Source organism: Ochotona curzoniae, unplaced genomic scaffold (assembly GCF_017591425.1).
Source record: "Ochotona curzoniae isolate NIBS_2020 unplaced genomic scaffold, NIBS_Ocur_1.0 scaffold_4701, whole genome shotgun sequence".
NCBI lineage: Eukaryota > Metazoa > Chordata > Mammalia > Lagomorpha > Ochotonidae > Ochotona > Ochotona curzoniae.
The window spans coordinates 80,001,509-80,014,815 of NW_024467122.1; the positions used below are offsets into that span (position 1 = coordinate 80,001,509).

Below are 13,307 nucleotides of genomic sequence, written 5' to 3' on the forward strand. Positions count from 1 at the left end.
TAGCTTGACCAACCTGCCATGTGAATACTTGCTACAACTTGTGTTTTTCAGCCCAGGAATCACCATTCAGACAAAAAGACCAGTGTCAGGTATGGGCATGAGTGGGCACTACAGGGCTTGTGACTCTGGGCCTGTGTGGCTACTCTGCAGCTACTGCCCTCCCTGGACCACCTGCACGTCTTCCTGTGGACCCGCAAGATGAGGAAGCAGAACAAGACACACGTGGAGAGTTCTTTATCTCCCCCCCGACCGATGTAAGGCTTCAGACCAACGACCATGGCCATCTGTCTGTGCAGCCACAGAACTGCCCACTGCTTCTCTGGGTCTGCTCATGGGGTCTCTGTGAGCGGCCTCTCACGGCCCCTCGCCTGACTCAACACTGACCAGCAACTGCGACTTCAACGTTCCTCCCACCTCTCCCCACCAAATCCACTGACAGCCCTTCACTCCGCCAATTAGCATTTTTTCCAAAGCCCTTAGTGATTCTCATATCTCCAATCACATGCCCAAGTGTGAGTTCTAGAATGGCAGAGAAAGGGAAAGAGATGAGAAGACTTAACACAGTTCTGCAGAAGAAGTGAGATGAAGAAGTGAGTCCGCTGTTGCCCACACAGACACCGTTATCACTAAGCGTCACTGTGGTCCTGGTGCGGTGACAAAGCTACCATTCAGTGACACAGAACACATGAGAAGTTAAAGGGCTCATGAGAAGGTGCAACTGAAAGACTATTTTGGTGATTAGAAAAAATGTAACTTTGAAATCCAAACAGTATTTTCACAATACACATCCTCCTTGAAGTACCCTCACACATGTAAACTTGATATGGAAGAGGTGACGCTGCAGGCCAGTGGGGAGGGGTGTGTGTGTGTGTGTGTGTGTGTGTGTGTGTGTGTGTGTGATATGTCAGCATCTCATATGGGCATTGGCTATGGTCCAGCTGCTTCACTTCCAACCAGCTCCCTGCTAATGTGCCTGGGAGAGCAGCAGAACATGGCCTATGTACTACAGCCCCTACACCCAGTGCCAGATTCAGAAGAAGCTCCTGGCCTCAGACCAGACTCGCTCCGCTGTTTCAGTTATGTAGGGAGTGAGCCAGTGGATGGATGATCTCTCTGATTCTCCCTTGATGGAACTCTATCTTCCACCAAATAATAAACACACACACACACAATCAACTGTGAGACCAGTGTAGTGGCACAGTGAGCTAATCCTTCACTTGTGGCTCTGGCATTGCATATGGACACTGGTTCACTTCCTGGCTGCTCCACTCCCTGCCAGTTCCCTGCCTGTGGCCTGGGAATGCAATAGAAGATGTCCCAAAGCCTTGGGACTCTGCACTCGTGCGGGAGACCCGGAAGAAGCTCCCTGCTCCTGGCTTGAGATTGGCTCAGCTCTGGCCACTGCAGTCACTTGCGGAGTGAGTCAGTGGACGGAAGACCTTGTTTCTATCTTCCTTCTCTCTGTAAAACTGCCTTTCAAATAAACACAAATAAATCTTTAAAAGTATACTGAATATAAGCCAAAATGTCAGAAGCAAGGCCTTAGAGCTTCTAGAAAAAAATTACAGGTACCTATCTTTATGACCCTCTTAAGAGAAATTCCTTAAATAATGCACAAAAAGAAAAATAATGAAAAAAAGTATACAATAGACACAAACAAAAAGATGATTTGTATTCAGGATAAATGAAGTGACAAGAAAAAGGCAATTCAACAGAAAAATGGACAAAAGACATACACATCAAATATTCAAAGAGGGAAAAGACAGAAATGGATATTTAGATTGAGATTGACAAGACACTTCATTAATAATGAGGAAAAATCAAATTAAAAGTACAATGAGATTTCATGCCCATTAGGTTGGCAAAGCTTGTAAAAACATCCGGTTTGCCCTTGTGATCGTTCCAAAGCACACGGCCTGGGATGCCCAGGACCTTCATCTCAGTATGAGACCCCAACACAGCACATTTCCATTGCTGTAAGAATTCTTTAAAAGCTGAGACTGGGCCCGGCGCGGTGGCGCAAATGGTTAAGTCCTCGCCTTGCACGCCCGGGATCCCATATGGGCGCCAGTTCTAATCCCGGCAGCCCCGCTTCCCATCCAGCTCCCTGCCTGTGGCCCGGGAAAGCAGTCGAGGACGGCCCAAAGCTTTGGGATCCTGCACCCACGTGGGAGACCCGGAAGAGGCTCCTGGCTTCGGATCGGCATAGTATCGGCCCGTTGCGGCTCACTTGGGGAGTGAATCATCGGACGGAAGATCTTCCTCTCTGTATCTCCTCTCTGTATATCCGCCTTTCCAATAAAAAATAATAAAAATAAATCTTTAAAAAAAAAAAAAAAAAAAGCTGAGACTATGGGCCCAGAGTGGTAGCTCAATGGCTAAATCCTCGTCTTGCAAGTGCAAAAACCCCATATGAGTGCTGGTTTGTGTCCTAAATGTTCCATTTCCCATCCAGTTCCCTTCCTGTGTCCTCGGACAGCAGAAGACGGCCCAAAACCTTGGGACACTGCACCCGCACGGGAAACCTGGAAGAAGCTCCTGGTTCCTGGCTTTGGATCGGCTCAGCTCTGGCCATTGTGGCCTCTTGGGGAGTGAATCAGCACATGGAAGATGTTTTTCTCTATCTCTCCTCTCCATAAATCTGATCTACCTTTCCATTAAATAAATTAAAAAAAATTTTTTTTAAATGAAAGCTGAGAATACACCAGCACACAGAGGATAAACAAAAAGAAAACTTGTCAACCCACAGGGAAAACGACCACCAGAAAAATCATGTCAGAAAACATCGCGAGAATGAAAATTGCTGCAGGCTGCTCGTAATAGAGCAGCTTCGCCCAAGGCACACTTCTCCAGCAAAACACCAACGCGCGAGGAAGCAACCTAACCTCACAGTCATGCTCTCTCTGTGTGCAAGATATTACAGACTACCACACATACACCTGTTACAGGAAACGGCAACGTGTGACCGATTCAAGGAATCAAAACTGCATATTAACAAGCCACAAATGGAGAAATCGCCAGACGCACTAACGTGGGTGACTCTCACAAACTTAAGATGAACTATAAAAAGGTAAGGAATAAAGAATATCCTTACAGTGTTACAGTCATACCTACGGTGCTCCTCATTTTCCTTGTGTAACGGGACACAGAAAAACGGATAATGTCTGCACAGGACCCTGGGTCCTAAGAGCCACTGCTCTAGAGGCAGGCTCCAGCTGCAGCTCCAGCACTGCTGCTAGAGCACAGCTCCAGCAATCAGCTGGGCCGAGGGGAAGGCTCAGCCACATCCTGGGGGAGGAGCTGCAGGGGTATAAGGAAAGTGCCAACAAAACACGCAGGAGAGCGCATCAGTTTAAGGGGAGGATTACTTTTGAGGGGTCGGAGGGTCTGCATTCTAGGGCTGGCCCTGACGGGCTTGGCTGTATTATTATTATTATTTAAGATTTATTTATTTATTGGAAAGTCAGATATACAGAGAGGAGGAGAGACAGAGAGGAAGATCTTCTGTCCAATGATTCACTCCCCAAGTGAGCGCAATGGCTGATGCTATGCCGATCCAAAGCCAGAATACAGGAACTTCTTCCGGGTATCCCACACGGTTGCAGGGTCCCAAGGCTTTGGGCTGTCCTCGACTTCTTTCCCAGGCCACAAGCAGGGAGCTGGATGGGAAGTGGAGCTGCCGGGATTAGAACTGGCGCCCATATGGGATCCCGGGCGTTCAAGGCGAGGACTTTAGCTTCTTTAGCTGCTAGGCCATGCGCCACCAGGTCCTGTATTATTATTTTTTAATTTGGAGATTAAAAACCCAAGTGTCCACTATTTACTTTCTACATAAACTTTGAAAGGTTTCTCATCTAGTTATTTTAAAGAAAAAGAAAGTGATGGGAAGTAACGCAAATCTAGGAACTGTAAGCCACTTTTTCTAGTTTAGTGCAGGCGAGGAAGGGGACAGGGCTGCTGGGGAGAAGTGGGGCATTCTTGGATGGGAGGTGGCAGGCTTGACCCTCATGATGGGCAGGACGCTATAGGATGAGAGGGCAGGAGTGGTAAGTAAGAGAAAGATCACCTCCTTCTTTGCCATGTGGAGATAACTGGGTTTTGTTTTGAATATTTTTTTCATACAAGGTACAAGCTTAGGAACTGGCACTGTGGCCTAACAGGTAAATCTGCCACCTGCAGTGCTAGCATCCCATACGAATGCCCGTTTGAGTCCTGGTATACTCCACTTCCCATCCAGCTCTCTGTTTACGGCCTTGGAAAACAGCCAATGGCCCGAGTGCTTGAGTCCCTTCATCCATATGGGAGACCCAAAAGAAGCTCCTGGTTTCATACCAGCTTCACTTTGGCGCAGCTTCAGCCATTAGTCATTTGGAAGACCTCTCTGTCTGTGCCTCTCCCTCTCTGTAATTCTACTTTTCAAATAAATATTTTTTAAAAGAAGGGTGGTGGTACAAGTTTCCTTGTGAAATAGAAGGAAAGGTCAGGGTCAGGGGTTAACCCACTCCTTGGGATGCCCACATCCCACTTGGAAGTACAGGTTCTTGTCCAGATGCTCGACTTCCGCCCCAGCTGCCTCTAACACTCATGCTGGGAGGCAGCAGCTGATGGTCCAGTTGGGTCCCAAGTGCCAACTCGGCAGACCTGGCCAGAGCTCCTGTCCTGGCTTTGGACTGGCCCAGTCCTGGCTGCTGTGGGCATTTGGGGAAAGAACTAGCAGTTAGAGCTTTTTTCTTTACAGTTGCTCCGCTCTTCAAGCAGGGAAAAGGCAATGTCTGAAAATCAGGGAGTACAGTTAAATCAGGGATTTAAAAAATTGGTGGTAATCCAACATGATGAAGTTGAAACACTAACATGGCAAAATCAAAACCTGTGTATGTGCAGAAGTGTCGGTGACTGTGCCACCCACTCCCACCGAGGGGACAGGCAGGATTTACAGCATGCTCAAGGCTCATTCTGCAGCCTCAGCAAAAGGAGCCAGGGAAGCAGCTGAGCTGGCAGCGGCCGAGGTACAATCCTCCCTCCAGTTGCAGGTCTTCCTGCATTCCTGAGGCAGGCTTCCCGAGGAGCCTCCAGCTGAAGGAAGGTTCTACAACAACACTGAGGTGCCTGAGGTGTCCACTTAGAATAAGCCTGAACCAACACAGGAAGTCAAGAGGTGTCTGCCCCTCGGTGGGTGTGCAACATGCAGAGTCCTGAAGGAAGTCGCTGACTTGCTTACACTAAAAGGACCAATGAGGTCGTAGGCTCCAGGGTGTATCTTCATAAGGACTCATAGGCTGTATCCATCTCTCTGATCTTGACTTCCCACGTGCACGCTGGAACCATGTCAATCTCAGCATGTGATCTTGTTTCCCAATAGGAACCGGCTTGTGGAAAACCTAATGCCAAATTTGTAATCCACATCCTTAAAACAGTAACAGAGAAGACTCATTTTCCTTAAAATCTCATCTCCATTTTAACACACCTTTGCAACCTTTGGCTACCTCCCACCTAGAATTTCTCTATAAACAGCTGCCCAGCACCAAGCAGCTGGCTGTGGTGGTTGGGTAGATGGGAGGCAGGGTTGGTAGCATCAAGCAAGCGCCACCCCGAGGCCCTAGTGGAGACAGCCACCTAAGACAAACGTTAAAAACCAAGTGAGAGCTGCCTCACAACAGCCATGACTCTTATGGCTAAGTCCATTGATGACTAAATATAGTACTTGACTCTAAACTGGATCTCTGAAGATGTGTGTGTGATACAATAATGGATATTGAGCTAGTGGACAAATTCACAATATTAAAATACTGTAACATTAAAATACAGAAAATTGGAATTGAAAAATGAAGAGACATAACTGAGATACAAAATACAACTACACTTTGGATGTGTAAAATCTTCCAGTTCTTAGGAAATAATTGCCGAGGTATTAGGGGACAAAGGGTCACCCTGTTAGCTATTGTCAGACAGTTCAGAAATATACTTATATACACATGTATACACAGCTTTGCTTGTTTCCAGACACAGATTTAACTGGAAAATATGGAAGAACAGAAGTCTTTCCTCCAGCAGGAGGCCAGCAGCTGCCCTCTGGCTCTGCAGGGACTCCGGACCCATGGGAACCTGGGACTAGCTGCATGGCTGAGTGCTCAGTGCTCGCTCACCTGCAGAAAGGGTTGTGAACGGAGGGAGAAAAACATCCCAAGGTTAAGTAGATTCACTGCATCTTTGGGGTACTGCCAGTTTTTCTCAAGTGATAACCAAAGTGAACTGTTATTTTGTGAAGAAAACAGAATTGGACCTTTTGTATACCCATACTAGGAAGGAACAGCGGCCTTTTCACCGCTAAGCATCAGAAAGAACAGCGGCAATACTTTTCCACGGACATGACAAGATGACGGCGAAACAGGGGCTTCCAATGTAATGGTGAAAGCAAAGTAAACAGAAAAAAACCAAGCCAAACTTTAAAACACTCTCAAAAGGCTTCAGTGGTACAGAGAGCAGAGCCAAGCTAAAGGATAAATGAAAGGCCCCATGTTCAGCTTAAAACAAAACAAAAACAAGAAATCCCGCATGCTTGCTACTCAAGGGAGACGTGGTTCAACGGCAGGCAGTGGAAACAGAGTGCACGGGTGCCTTCTGGATAGCTAACAATTCTTGCCAATAGTGGGATGAGGTGCCAAGAACCTGCTGCAATACTCAGCAACATTAATCGGGGTATTACCTAGGAAGGTACGGACCAGGCTGCGCACAACACAGAAAGCATGTGACGTAACGCATCCCGTTCTGTGCCTCGGACTCCTGCTTAGGGCCCTTTGGGGAGAGCTGGTATTAATCTTGCCCTCCTGTCCAGAGCAACTGTAAAGCCTGGTTATAATTCAGACAGCAAGGGCTCAGATCTTGAGCAACAGACCCAGACAGGCAGCAGCAGAGGAGCCTGGTCCTGCAAGCCTGGGAGGAGCCGCGTGTCTATCAGGAGGCAGCCACTCCAGACCTTGCTGGCAAAGGAAACATGGCCAGGCAGTGTGTGTGGCTGTCACGTCAGCTGGAAGGTGAGGCAGAACAGAGAACCACAAAGGGAGAGGGGGAGAGCGGCCAACTCTTGGTGTGAACACCCCACAGAACTCTGGCGGACATCTGCCTCAGGCCTGGGCAAGGTGGATGCAGAGCCACCCAGTGAGGACTCAGTTGAGCAGGGGAAGCACGGCTCGGGAATGGAGCTCAGCCAAGTCAACTGCCTGCTAAATTTAAATAAACAAACAAATAGGAATGTAACAGAATCCACGACCTCTCACACGTGGCATTCAGTGTCTCTACAATAGAACCCACCAGTCCCAGACAGCCAGTGATTCCCAAACCCATGGTCCAGATACTGTGGGGTTCCCAAGACCTCCAGGCCATTTTCAAAGCAAGACTAAGTGGCTATTTCCCTTCTTTTCTCTGACTTTTTCATGAGCAGGTGGGTCTGCAGGGGTACGGAACTTTTGAGGAGGCCTCCGCTCTGGATGCTGGTCCAACATATGCATCCGTATTTTTATGTTTCCTAAACGATTTTCTCCTGAGTGTAAATGAGTGTGCACAGATTAACTCATTTTTTTCTCAGTTCAGCATCATCAGTTCGTGCTAGCCTCATGACCGTCCAATAAACTGCAAATCCCAAAGACTTCCTTCTAACCCATAAGAAAAACCTCAAGTGGACTTTATTGTCCTGCATGATAACATTTTTAAAGCTTTTGAAAATTTCTATGCATTTTTAAATTTCCCTTAAACTATTACTTTAGATTATGTTTTTATACAAAATTAAGGACTTCTTATGTCAAAGCTACAGCATCAAAGTCCAAAGATGTTGAAAAAGATGAAACTTTGAGCATAGCTCTCTACCTTAATGGAAAAAGGAATCTAATTAGCTCAAATACTGTGTGAAGTCATAAGAAATTAGAGTATGGTGAAAGTGAGCTTTCTTTTGCTTAGTCACTAACCTTACTTACTTATCCAAGGGCTTTGAAAACCATTCAGAATATAGAATTAATTGGGTTTTACTTTAAACAAAAATATGATAAGCTTAAAGGCCAAAGGCTGCTTATTCGAACTGTTGAAACTATACAAGAAAAAGTCACTAAGTCATCTCATCAGATTTCACTAGTTGTGGAAGATTAATAAAGATGATTGCTGAGAGATAATAAAGGTGACACTGATGAAGGCCTGCCAGACCCAAAGTCAGTCAGATCAACTATGGCACTGCCACGCTCCAATGGGACAGTAACTTCCTGAGCAAGAGATTCAGCAGTAAATACGAACGCTAAGTTAATGCACCATCTGTAAAACCAGAATTTTGCCCAACACACAAGCTGGAGCTGGGCCAGGCTAAAATGCAGAGCCCAGAACTCTAGGTCTCCCAAGTCAACCACAGAGACCCAACTACTTGAACCATCAGCGCTGCCTCGTTCGGTGCCTGTCAGAGAATGGGTGTAGAACTTGAACCCAGGCATGTAGATATGGGATGCTGGCCTCCCAAATGCCTGCCCCATTGTTACAACAATGTTTAACATCCCTCTTTGCCAATACTTTTATCTTTGTCCCTTTGGGAAAATGAATTTTCTTCTCATTGTGGGTCATCATTTACTGGATCTTTATATATCCAGTTGGAAAAAAAAAAGACCTTATTGTTATTTTATTTGAAGGCAAAGAGAAAGAGACAGGGATCTTTCATCTGGTGGCTCAGTGCACAAGTGGCCACAGCAGCAAGGGCTGAACCAGGCTAAACCCAGGAGCCTGGGACTCAATTCGGGGTTCCCACATGGGCAGCAGGGACCCCAGTACTGGAGCCATCATCTCCCACCTCTCGGAGTGTGCATTAGCAGGAAGCTGGACTGGAAGCAGTGTATTAAAACACAAATCAGCATGCCTAATGATTTTTTTTTAATTCCAGACCTCATGAATTTCACCTTTGTTTAATGTTGGATTTTTTTTTTCTTTTTGGTGAATTTTGTCTTTGCTGAATGTTCTGTTTTTGTGTATCTGTAAATATTCTATCCTTGAACCACTGCTCTAAGATGCAATAGCAGTGACTTAAACACAGTTTGCTTCTCTTAGAGCTTTGTGGAGTGGGAACAGAACACAGCCTTTAATCCAGCGTTAGCTCTGGTGGACCCCTAGAGTCCATTCTGGTTAGTGCTTCTGGTGAGCCTGTGTTTGGCTCTGCTGGTTCTTACCCGGGTCTACGCATGAACTTGAGTTGAGAAGCACTCAACGAAAGATCCGAGGGGGACCCCTGGCAGCTGGTGTTCGCTTGCCTTTAGTGGAACTCTCACCTTTCTGGCTCGGCCCTTCAGGACTGGAACATCATCTCCTGACTTCAAGGGAGCATGAGGCTCGAGGGACTGCTGGGGTTGCCCTTGGTGGGCCGTTGCCTGCCCTTCGCAGGCTGAGACAGCCTCAGAGCACACGGCCCTGTTCGTGTCTTCTCTCTCAGGCAGCCTTTTGGTTGTATCCGATTCCCATTACTATATCTTAGCAGAAGGTGAATACGGTTCCTACTTATTGCTGTGTTTGAATTCACTTCTGTCACTTTGCTGTTTCCCATCTGGTTTTGCTTGTTGGCTTTGCTTTGCTTTGTTTTTCTACTTTTCCTTTCCTACCCTGTTTTGGAACAATTTTGTTGTTTTTATGAAATGCAGTGAGATGGATAGGAGTCCCATCGGCTGCTTTGCCCCTCAAGTGTTTCACTGCATTTCATATAAATACAAGCAAAAAATGTCAAGTGATTATAACTATATTCTATATTCCATATATTTTGATCTCAAGAGATTTAAAATGCTAAACAAACCTGAGGTATAACAAAAGCCAAATCAAACTAGTAAAAAAAAATGAGATAAAAAAATATACTGGCTGGAACCAGGTGCAGTTGAGACACTGCAGAAAAATGACGAGTGCCCTGAAGACATAGCAGAAGCAGCTATCCAATCCAAATGAACCAGAGACACAAAACAGAATAAATTGACAGAACAGCAATGAGCTGTGCAGGAGCTTTAGAAGATGTGATAGAGGGCCCAGTGTGGCAGCCTAGTGGCTAAATTCTCACCTTGCAAGAACCAGGATCCCATAGGGATGCTGATTTGAATCCTGGCTGCTCCATCTCCCATCCAGCTCTCTGCTTGTAGCCTGGGAAAGCAGCAGAGTGTGGCCCAAAGCCTTGGGACCCTGCACCCACATGGGAGCCCTGAAGAAGTTCCTAGCTTCTGGCTTTGGTTCAGCTCAGCTCTGGCTGTTGAGGCCACTTGGGTGAACTAGCTGACAAAAGATCTTTGTCTATCTTCTCTCTGTAAATATGCCTTTCTAATAAAAATAAATAAATCTTAAAAAAAATTAAATAAGACACAATATAGGTATAACTGGAGTAGAAAAAACATAAAGAAATAATGAGCAAAGAATTCCAAATGTGATGGCAATTATAAATCCATACATATAAGCACCTCAACATCGAGCACAGGAAATAGGAGGGAAACTCAGAGGTACCCCATAAGGCCTGCAGGGTCTGGGGGAACCCTGGTTCTGCCGAATGACCCTCAGATAGCCACAATGTCACTCACAGGCCATAAAAAATTATCAACTTAAAAATTAGCCTGCTACCTGGGCCCGGCGCGGTGGCGCAAGTGGTTAAAGGTCCTCGCCTTGCAAGCCCGGGATCCCATATGGGCGCCGGTTCTGATCCCGGCAGCCCCGCTTCCCTTCCAGCTCCCTGCCTGTGGCCTGGGAAGGCAGTCGAGGACGGCCCAAAGCTTTGGGAACCTGCACCCACGTGGGAGACCCGGAAGAGGCTCCTGGCTTCGGATCGGCACAGTATCGGCCCGTTGCGCTCACTTGGGGAGTGAATCATCGGACGGAAGATCTTCCTCTCTGTATCTCCTCTCTGTATATCCACCTTTCCAATGAAAAAATAATAAAAATAAATCTTAAAAAAAAAAATTAGCCTGCTACCGATTAACTGATTTTTGAATTTCACCAGCAGCCTTGGCAAGGCCAGAAGAAATGATTCTGAGGGCCTTTAAACAGCCTTTGACCTAGATAGTCCCAACTGTTGGGTGCAGGGTGGTAAAGCAAAAGCCCTACAAGCAGTCAGAAAAACATTCATGAATGGAAAGTTACAGGCAAAAAGCAGAGTGGTAATGAATGGATGAAGACAACGTAGTAGCAATACAAAGTTGGATGCTACTAGCCAAAAAAGAGAATAAAATCTTGCCATGTGCAGCATGGATGGAAACTGAAAGCCATCATGTAAAGCGAAATGAGCCAAACGCAGACAGCCAAGAATGACACGATCCCACACACACACGGTGTGGAAAAACAAGGAGAACCCACAGAAGTGAAAAGTGCAATGGTGGAGGCAGGCGTTGTGCCAGAGTGGGCTAGGCCGCTGCCTGGGATGCCCACACCCACAGCACAATGCCTGTTATGAGTTCCAGCTCCTCCTGCTTCTGATTCGGCTTCCCTGCTAATGTGCCCCAGCCTTCCCCCCCCAACCTGCCCCTTCAGGAGTCACTATCAGAGGCTGGAGAGCGACAGGGGGAGAGGGGAATGGGGTAAAGAGGATTGATTCATGGGTACAAAGTTTCAGTGAGACAGGACCAGGAAACTCCAGTGCATTATATGTTCCTCTACCAAAAACCCCCTAGGACTGTAACCACCTTCACCATCAAGAAATGAAGGAGACAGTTCACCTACCCTAAGTGGCTGTTACCCAGCATCAACAAGTAGCAAAACTACATTGTATTCCACCAACAGATAAAACTTTCATGTCTGTTAGAACTGTTTTTTGTTTTGAAATGTACTTAAAAAAATTTTTTTTCTTCATTCCAAACAGTTTAAACTGGCTAAGAACTCTATTCATTGAAAACATATGAATAGTGGGCCTGGTGCGACAGCTCACTGTTAAAATCCTCGCCTTGCAAGTACCGGGATCCCATATGGGCACTGATTCATGTGCCGGCAGCCCCACTTCCCATCCAGCTCCCTGCTTGTGGCCTGGGAAAGCAGTCAAGGACGGCCCAAAGCCGTGGGTCCTTGCAACTGCATGAGAGATCTGGAAAAAGCTCCTGGCTCCTGGCTTTGGATCAGCCTTGCCATCTAGGGAGTGAAACAGTGGACAGAAGATCTTTCTCTCTCCTCCTCTCTATAAATCTGCCTTTCCAATTACAATAAATAAACCTTAAAAAAAAAAAGGAAATGAGGAAATGTGAACAGTTACTAGTGATCCCCTATTAGAGGGAAAACCAGTGAGAGGAGATTTGGGGGAGGGAAAGGAAATCCCAGAACCTATGGAACTGTATCATAAAAAAATAAAAGACAAAAAAGTCTGGAAAATTCATCTCCCCCCGAAAAAGAAATTGTTTTCCCTTTCTTCTTAAGAAAATTCTGTATGGGTTTAACTGAAGATTATTCTAGTATCAAGGATCTATTATGGAGCAGAATTTTCTAAAATTCATACAATTAGACAAAATACAGCAATAAAGTAAGGAGTTAAAAATATTTAAGACAAAAATTGTCATCCACACTCCCAATGCCAAAATCCTGTGTTCATTAACACAGGCTCACCATGATTACTGATGAATTTTGGATTCTAAAGCAAGGGTAGGAAAGTTTGTTTTGTTTTGCTTCTGCCCAGGGCCATCAGGATCTTTCTTTCTTCCTTTTTTCCTTCTCTCTCTCTCTTTCTTAAATATTTACTTATTTTTATTGGGAAGCCAGATTTACAGAGAGAAAGAATAAAAAGAGGGAAAGATCTTCTGTCCACGGGTTTACTCTGCAAGTGGTCAAAATGGCTGGAGCTGAGCTGATCAAAAGGCAGGAGCCTCTTCCAGGTCTCCCACATGGGTGCAGGTCCCAGGTCTTTGGGTCATCCTCCGCTGCTTTCCCAGGCCACAATCAGGGAGCTGGATGGGAAGCAGAGCAGCTGGGACATGAACTGGCACCTATATGGGATCCTGGCACATGCAAGGTGAGGATTTAGCCACTGAGCAATCATGCCGGGCCCACATCAAGATATTTCCATCATCATCCATGAGCCATACAACATTGTCAAGTTTGAAATTAACTTACTATAGATTCACCAAATTTTGAGTCCTTCCTGTGGCTGCTTTTGCAGGGGTCAGGTCACATGACTTCATGGGCCTTCTGGGCTTACTTCTGCCCAAAAGGCTTTGTGGCACATCAATGTTATCAACATGAGTTTATTAAATGAACTTAATGTAAAGCATTCCTTTTGTAAGTTTTATATTTGAGATTTTGATATGACTTTTCAACAAAACACTGCACTGCTTTAAATATTCAGA

General features: G+C 45.9%; 1 protein-coding gene across 1 annotated transcript in view; it reads right to left on the bottom strand.

The window, feature by feature from the left end:
- ETFA (electron transfer flavoprotein subunit alpha) overlaps positions 1-13,307 on the bottom strand; it is a 90,852-nt gene that overhangs the window by 24,835 nt on the left and 52,710 nt on the right. The gene's annotated exons all lie outside the window — the stretch shown is intronic.